Genomic DNA, 8,527 nt, shown 5'->3' with positions numbered 1-8,527 from the left:
CTGCATCAAGTTTTGTGTTAAGCTTGAACATTCCTCCATGAAAACTATTCAGATGATTCAGAAGGTGCAGCTATGGGCAGCTGGTGACTGGCAGCCTCATCACAATGATGTGCCTGCTCATGCATAAAGTCTCATGAAGAGGTTTTTGGCAAACCATCAAATCACCTAAGTCACTTAGTCCTTCTACAGCCTAGGTTTTGTGCCCTGCAACTTCTGGTTTTCCCAAAACTAAGATCACCTTTGAAAGGAAAGAGATTTCAGAGCATCAGTGAGATTCAGGAAAATACAATGAGGCAGCTGATGGCAATTGGGAGAACTGTGTGAGGTCCCAAGGTGCCTCCTTTGAAGGGGACTGAGGTGTCATTGCCCTATGTACAAAGTTTCTTTTATCTTCTTCAGTAAAAGTCTCTAGCTTTCATATTACATGGCTGAATACCTTCTGGAAAGATCTAGTATATTAAAATTAAAGTTGTTATGTCTCATTTATAATATTAGTTTATGAAGCTTTCCATACTATTTAGGAAGAGATAAGGAAAAAACTAAGAAAAATAAAACCATGAAGTTGCTAAGAGTGAGGTCTAGAGATAAATATATATATATATATATATATATATATATATATATGAGGCAGATATCATCTTTGTGATGAAAAAAATGAGGAAGGCATAATATCAGAGAACTTAATCTTTTAAAATGTTGGATTTAAATTTTGAGGCATAAGCCTCATACACAAGGCCCATAAACATAGATTGGGGGAAAGAAATTTGTTTCCTTTTTAAAATTTTTATCGGAAGCAGTACTATTTGAGTTACAGAGTAAAAATCATGACAGATTTTATTTAATAATGGTTGCTGCCTGCATTTAGAAATACCTTGGAATGAAGCTGTTACTGTTACTGGTTTGGTAATGATAAAATTCAGGTCACAGAGAGAAAGTGCTTTACAGAAATGCCAAGGAGATAGTCATAGCCCCTTTTCAAATGGCCAGAGTTCTTAGGTTATTATTATATCTTTGTTGAAGATCACAGGGCATCCTTTGCTTATGTGTAATGTAATGAGTTTAACATTAAAAATGAGTAGTCTTCATTTTATGTTAACTTACCTCATATTTTATTGCAACATCTTCCAGGGAAGTCATTTTAAAGGTAATTTTAAAAATATGACCTAACCAAAATAGAGATCATTATACAAAGGCTAGCACACATTCAAAGAGGTCAAAAGCTCTCTAGAAACATTAATTAAAATTTGTAGCTCTCCAGAGAAGTAAATAAATATTATTTTTCCTATGGAGCAGTGTTCTTGACCAAATAGAAAATTGTGTTGCTGTGAACTAAGCTCAAAGCAAAGAGTAAGTCATTATCTAGGATGAGCAGAAAACTCAGGGCTCTCCTTGTTATTTCCTTGAAAAGGCTATGGCATAATTAATTCTCGAAGTGCTAATTAAGAAAACAGACCTACAAAAATCCAGTAAACAAGTAACAAAGAAACCAAAAGACAACTGAAATCTAGAACTAACTATGACATTAATTTTGGAATAAAGATCTTGTAGTTACTCATAAGGTATTTATCTAATTTAATCATCACTGTTCTATAACTATTGATTTCCAAGTATAGTTTGATGATGATTATTGCTAAGTATTTTATAGACATTCTCAGTTTATGTCATGACAAGATGCATAGAAAACATCTTTAGCTTTGGGGGATAAACTTGCTCTAGAAATAAGAAGTTCATTTTGGATGATGAAGACAATGTATGTATGGATCATGTATAAATGAATTATTCATTAAAAGCATTTGTTTGGCTATGTACACAGTAATGTGTACACAGAAAACTGTTATTAATAAGGAAGTTTAACAATTTACATACACACTTGGGAGATATGATCTTCTAGGGTATCAAAATGCAGATAGTTCCATTTTAGGATGAAAGGAAATTTTTTTCAGTTTCTGTGTTATATGGTCAATAATCACTCAGTAATATTGCTACTTAGCCAGATATATAATACCATAAATCTGTTTAAACTTCTAGAGTTGACAATATAGGACAAGGTAAATATTGACAATATGTTTTTGGTTGGCAATAGGAGATTTCATAAGGTTCTGATAAATGTTGATCACCTATTAAAGCTCATGTACCAGATGAGTTGATTATTCATATATTAAATATTATATCAGTAGATTTTGTTAGAGGCTTTATTCAGGAATTTTTCTTAAAAAGGTGTTACTATATTTTCAACCAATTAACAATCTAACCATGAAACCCAAAGAGTAAGTTCAAGAAAAGCATCTCTGTTAGAGCACAACTTAGCAAATTTCCTTATGTAATTAATTTCATGGAATATTGTTGGGCTGGCATATTTCCTCTTCTAGCATTTTCTCTTGGGAATATTGAAATACAGGATAGCTACACATAATACATGGTTATAATAATAAGTTTAATTAAGATAAAACAACATTAAGTCAATGGTTTGACTATGAAGTTGGCAACACCTCTTCTTCTGTGCTGCCAAAGCCATAATCTCATGAGTGTCTGTCAGCTGCTTTAGAAAAGCTGAACGTGGGGAATTTTCTTTCAAAGCTTCCTTAAGGAAGGTGTATTTTTCTTTAATTTGGGTGGTTTTCCTGTTTATTCAATTACTTCTAAACCTTTTGGGGCTAGTAAAGTCCCATAGTTACCATATCAACCTCACCCCTACATTGCTTATCTAAAACCTAGGCTCTTGGAACAATGAATAGTTCGCAATTTTGCCACAGAAGAGGGAATTTTGCACTTTTGACCCAAAGTCCCCGTCATTATCTTCCTTTTTATTTGGATTACACTTGAATATCTCTCATTCTAAACCTTTAGTTACTGGCAGAATATGTTATTCCGTGATGCGAAGGTGCATTTTTTTCTAAACAAACATCAACTGTCTTTTCCTAAGGCACTTCCCATAATGTTGTTGGCAAATTAGGCTTTATGATTGCTATCCATCCAAGCACATTTTCCTCAGTTTGAATTGCTGAGAGGCCTTCAGATGTACAGATCCATCACCTGGATATGGAATTGAAGAGAGAAGTATTAATCTACTCCAATATTTTAATAATTTACTGATTATTAGAACACATGACCCTGTTCAAACTATAGTCTATGGATGTTTGGCATAAATAGGACCTAGAGTCTCGATTTGTAAAGACACATGGAACCAATTAAGTCTAGACTCATTCTCTTTTCAGGAATGTCCTCTATGAGATCCCTCATAGATGAACTTTGTATTAGTTAGCCTTTCCAGTAACATATAATCGCAAAACATGTATATCATATTTATTTAACATTGGTGACTGTGGTTATGCTGCATATGTCTTCTCATTCCAGAACCAAGGCTAGAAAAGTAGCCCAAATGAAAGACATGCTGGCTCTATGGCAAAGGGTGCATCTTAAAGCTTAGCTGCTGCATAAAATCTTGCTTCTCACAGTCTGGTTTGATGACCAGCAGCTTCAATAGCAGTTGGAAATTTGTTATAAATATAGAATCTCAGGTTCTTTCTGGACCTACTAAATATGAATCTTTATTTTAACAGGGTCTTCAAGTAATTCATAGACACATTAAAGTTTTAGAAACACCAGCACAGATTACATTCCCTCATAATCACTGAGCAAACCACTTTATGTGGACAAATGTGATGGGTCAGGGGAGTCCATACCCATAGAGAGATCCTGCAAGTCACATGGCAATAGACAGGGATAAGTAAACTTCTTTAAGGAAAGGGGGAAAATCTAGAAACAATAATAACTCACAGCTCTTAAAGCTGCTGCATATACCAAATGAAACTTTTTTGAGGCAACCCATTTTAATTGTTGAACATATCTACCAATCCAAGTTTTCATCCGTTGATTTTACTTTTGTCCTCTGTAATGAAGCAAATATTTAATTCCTTTTCCATATAACTAATAGTTAATGAATTAAATACACTACCTGTGGTCTTCATTCATCCATTATCCAGATTTCCTTTCTTTAGCATTTTCTTAGGGTTGTTCAGCCCAGTATCCTAGTTTTAGGTTTTGGAGGTGGAGTTTGGTGGAGGTAGAGAAGACCAGCAGCCAAATGTTAAGAAAAATGGTTTATTGAGTATGTACATGGTGGGCTGGGGTCTTGGAGTCAGATGCCCGCAGCCAGGGTCAGGGCAGGATGAGTTTTAAGGAGTTCTGAGGCTTTGAATGTAGAAACAGCACAGGATAGAATTAACTGCCTCCTCATATGGCCAGCAGGTTGGGGACTGGCCCAGATGAAACCTCCTGATAGCTGCCTTAGTCTAGGGCAGCTAGGGGTGGGGTGAGGAAGGTGAGCTGCCTCACGGTGGGCTTTTGTTTTGAATGGTGAGCTTTTGGATGGCTTTTATTTAGAACAGCAGGCTTTAAAAAGGTGGGCTTCCTCCTCACACCTGGTATTTCAGCTCAGTAAACAAGCTATTCAGGTTGAGGAAACTAGAGCTGAATCTGACCCCATAATATTTATCCAGCATTGAGCAGAATGAGGCTATTTAATATTTCCTTATTAGGAGATAATGCTCCTATAATCTTAAAGTTTACATTAGGTTTACAGTAGCTGGGTCATCCTTGCTGGCTCCTCCTGGGCCTATGTCTCTTCCCAGCGCTTAATTATTCCAAAGGCCTTAAAAGTGACCTATGAGAGAGAGGGGCCCTAAACATTAAGCATCATTAGTTTCATAGTAATTCTGCTGCTGAATTGGGATATGACATATGAGAAATTGAGGAGTTGAAGTGTCATACGGGGTAGTTCAATACTCTTATTTTTCTTAAAAAAAGGTATCTCTAGAATGGTATAGTACAGGAAGAAGAAAAATAATATGGGTAGATAGGATTGAAAAAATGTTAACCATATGCTAAAATCAGGAACCTGAGCAAAATGAACAGTTAAAGCAGGATTAACATACTGTGCTTCCTATATTTTCCAGATTAGAAATAAAAAGAATAAACAAAACAGAACCATTAGAAAAGTCAGTATGTAGGCGCTAATTAAGAAAACCAATAGGCATATGTATATATGTATGTGTGTGTATAACTATATGAACATTTATATATATAAGTTTTCCTATTTTTTCCATTTAGAGTTCTCTTATTGAAGTCACAAATTTCCTGTTAAACATATATAAACTCTACTTTATGAAATAGAACTCATCCTTGTCAAAAGTCCATCATTCTAATGCCATACATTTTTATTAAAAATATACACATTATGTTTTGAACTCATCATTATTATTACTTTTGCCCTGGTGCGTGTGGCTCAGTGCACTGAGCGCCAGCCTGCAAACCAAAGGGTCGCCGGTTCGATTCCTGGTCAGGGCACGGGCCTGGGTTGAGGGCCAGGTCCCCAGTTGGGGGTGTGTGTGTCTCACACATGGATGTTTCTCTCCCTCTCCTTCTCTGTCCCTTCCCCTCTCTCTAAAAACATTATTATTACTTTCACCATATTAGTTAGGGCTCTTCAGAGAAAAAGAATCACATATATCTATGTATCTAAATCTATATCTATATATCTATATCTATATATAGATATATAGATATACACATATAGAGAGAGAGACAGAGGGAGAGGCAGAGGGAGAAGGAGAGATTTTCCTCAGGGAAGATTACTTTTTAAAAAAATTATGTCCTTCAACTGATTGGATGAAGTCCATCCACATTATGAAAAGTGATCTGCTTTACTCCAAGTTTACCTACCAGTTTAAATGCTAATCTTATATAAAAAAACATCCTTACAGAAATACCCATTATAATGTTTGACCAAATATCTGGGCACTGTGACCCAGCCAAGTTGACACATACAATTAACCATCACATTTATTCTTATGATTATTGATTGAAAGACTTGAAATATCTTATTTGTGCCCCTAACTTCTGTTTGCTAATTCAAGATTGAAGTCTTGAGGACTATGGTTCACTTCCAAGATTGTCCAATTCTCTCATTAATGGAATGAATCCAAGCTGTTGGCAAGACTCATGAAACCCACATCTTGAATTATTTCTACTGATTCACATAGAAGATAAAATTTTATTATCTGAAGAAAGCAAGAATTCTTTGATGACACATAAATATGAAAGGAGTCGGGGGTGATGAGGCAAGGTCTGGGCTTTGTGGGTTTTGTCAATCTCTCTGGGAAAGTTTGGGCTCATTCTCATAACAGGGGGAAGAGGCATCTGGGAGAACATTTTCTAGGAGCTCAGACCACCATACATATAAATCCATGTAAATAATGGGAGCAACTTGGAGAGCTGAGACTATTGTGTTATAATAAATAATTCTTTGAGATTATTGTTTTGAGAGGTTGAGGGATCAGTGTGGGAAAGTTTATCAAGGTAGTTGGGAAGGCTACAAGAACAGACTTCAAAAGAACACTTGCAAAATCAAAAAGGCACAAGGTTTTGTAAAACTCACAGATACATTCAGATCACAAATTGTTTGTTAGACTATATAGTAGGAAAAAGAACAATAGGAAATATTTGCTCATGTTTCATTCTCCACCCTGAATTTTTGGGGACCCCCCTGAACACCTTGATTAACTTTTAAAAAAATTTGTGTGTATCCTCCAGTAAGGTTTGCATAACATCTTAATATTTAGACCTTTTCTTTGTTATGAGTTTCCATATACCTTTTGTTTTTTTTTAAATAGGCTTTACATTTTAGAATAGTCAAGATACTGGTCTAGACCCAAGCCATTTGAGGTAAAAAGAAATCATTTGCTTTTTCGAGAAAATGCCTCAGGAAAATGGCACACTTCATAATTATCTCTCAGTTGAGAGTTTACTAACCATCATGATTTAGCTCTTCATCTCAGGAGTGGCGATGAGAATCTTCAACTAGTGCCTGGGTGTTTCATTAAGTACTGTATACTTCCCTGGCCAGTGTGGCTCTATTGGTTGCTGCAGATTCAGTCCCTGGTCTGGGTATGTATGGGAGGCAACCAATCAATGCTTCTCTCTCTCCCTTCTTCTCTCTCCAAAAGCAATAAAAAAATGTCCTTGGATGAAGTTAAAGAAAAAAAAAATACTGTGTCCTAATAATTTTAGAACATGTGTATTTACCTTCCATGGGCTAAATGTCATACTTGTTTTTAACTTGTGATTGTTTTCTTCTGAATCACATCAATTTACACTCTAACTTCTTTATACTGCCTCTGATTCCCTTCACTCTTTCAGGATTATTTTATTCTTTGCTTTCCCTCCCTCAATCAGTGGGATCTCTTGTTTTTGTGATGCACATGATAACTGACAATGTGATTATTATTACTAATTACTGTGCTGGGTTATAGTAATATTGATTGCACATATTTGTACACAGACTTACAAATATGTTTGTTCTGTGGCAAGCACTGTTGAAGCACCTAAGAAAAGTCATCTCATTTCAATCGTTACATCAACTCTGAGGAGTAGGTATCATCTCTATTGACTGATGAGGCAACCAAGGCAAAGAGAAGATCTGTAAAAACTAGTGATTTAACAACATTAAAAGACACAAGGACTTCCAGCCAAGATGGAGGTGTAGACAGACATTCTGCATCTCCCTCCACAACTAACAAGGAATACGACTACCTCAAAACTAGAAACAACCAGAAGTTCCAGAAAATTAAACTGCATGGAAGTCCAGCAAACAAAGATATAAAGGAGAAATACTCATCCAGACAGGTAGGAGGGGCGGAGCCCGGGAGGAGAGGACACAGTGTGGTGGCACCAGCAGCAGTGGCAGCAGCAGCCTAGTGGAAAGTGCAGTCACACATTTTAAAAAGCCAGGAGGGACACTTGGGAAGCATTTTCAGCTCCTCACCAGACCGCACAGCTCACTGTTCCAGTATCAGGGAAAATCAAGCCTCATTGCCTCTGTGCAGACCAGTGGAGGTTGGGACAGAGGCAGAAACTGCTGGTCTCTCAGCAGAGTCCACTTGTTTAAAGGGCCCCCATGGACCTAGAACATCCACAGACCCACCCACTCTTGGAACTATGACCAGGGCAACAGCTAGAGGGGTGCCAGTCCAGTGTGGAAGTGGGTGAAGTGCCTGGAAAAGGGGCGAGTGCTGGGCAGGAGGCATTGTTCCTTCTCTGACCCCTCCCCCACATACAGTGCCACAACGTGGTGAAACAGGTCACCCCTTACTGACGAATCCCTAAGGCTCTGCCTCTTACAATGTAGTAGGAGTGACAGCTGTCCCTGGGACATGGAAGCAAACAAACACAGGAGACTTCCAGCCAAGTTGGAGGCCTAGACTGACACGATAAGTCTCCCTCCACAACTAATAAGGAATACAACTACTGCAAAACCAGCAATAACCAGAAGTTCCAGAAAATAAACAGAAGTCTAACATATGAAGTTATAAAGAAGTGGTGCTCATCTGGACAGCTAGGAGGGGTGAAGCTGGGGAGGAGTGGTCAAGCTGTGCTGTCTGTGGCAGCAGCAGTGACAGCAGCAGTACAGCAGTAAACACAGACACCTGTATTTGAGGGGAGGTGAGAAGGCCCTGGGGAGCACCCCTGG

The sequence above is a fragment of the Furipterus horrens genome, unplaced genomic scaffold (genome assembly GCF_987537825.1).
Source record: "Furipterus horrens unplaced genomic scaffold, mFurHor1.1.pri manual_scaffold_6, whole genome shotgun sequence".
NCBI classification, from domain to species: domain Eukaryota; kingdom Metazoa; phylum Chordata; class Mammalia; order Chiroptera; family Furipteridae; genus Furipterus; species Furipterus horrens.
The sequence above is the reverse complement of the archived record's forward strand: the minus strand, read 5'-3'. Positions refer to the sequence as shown.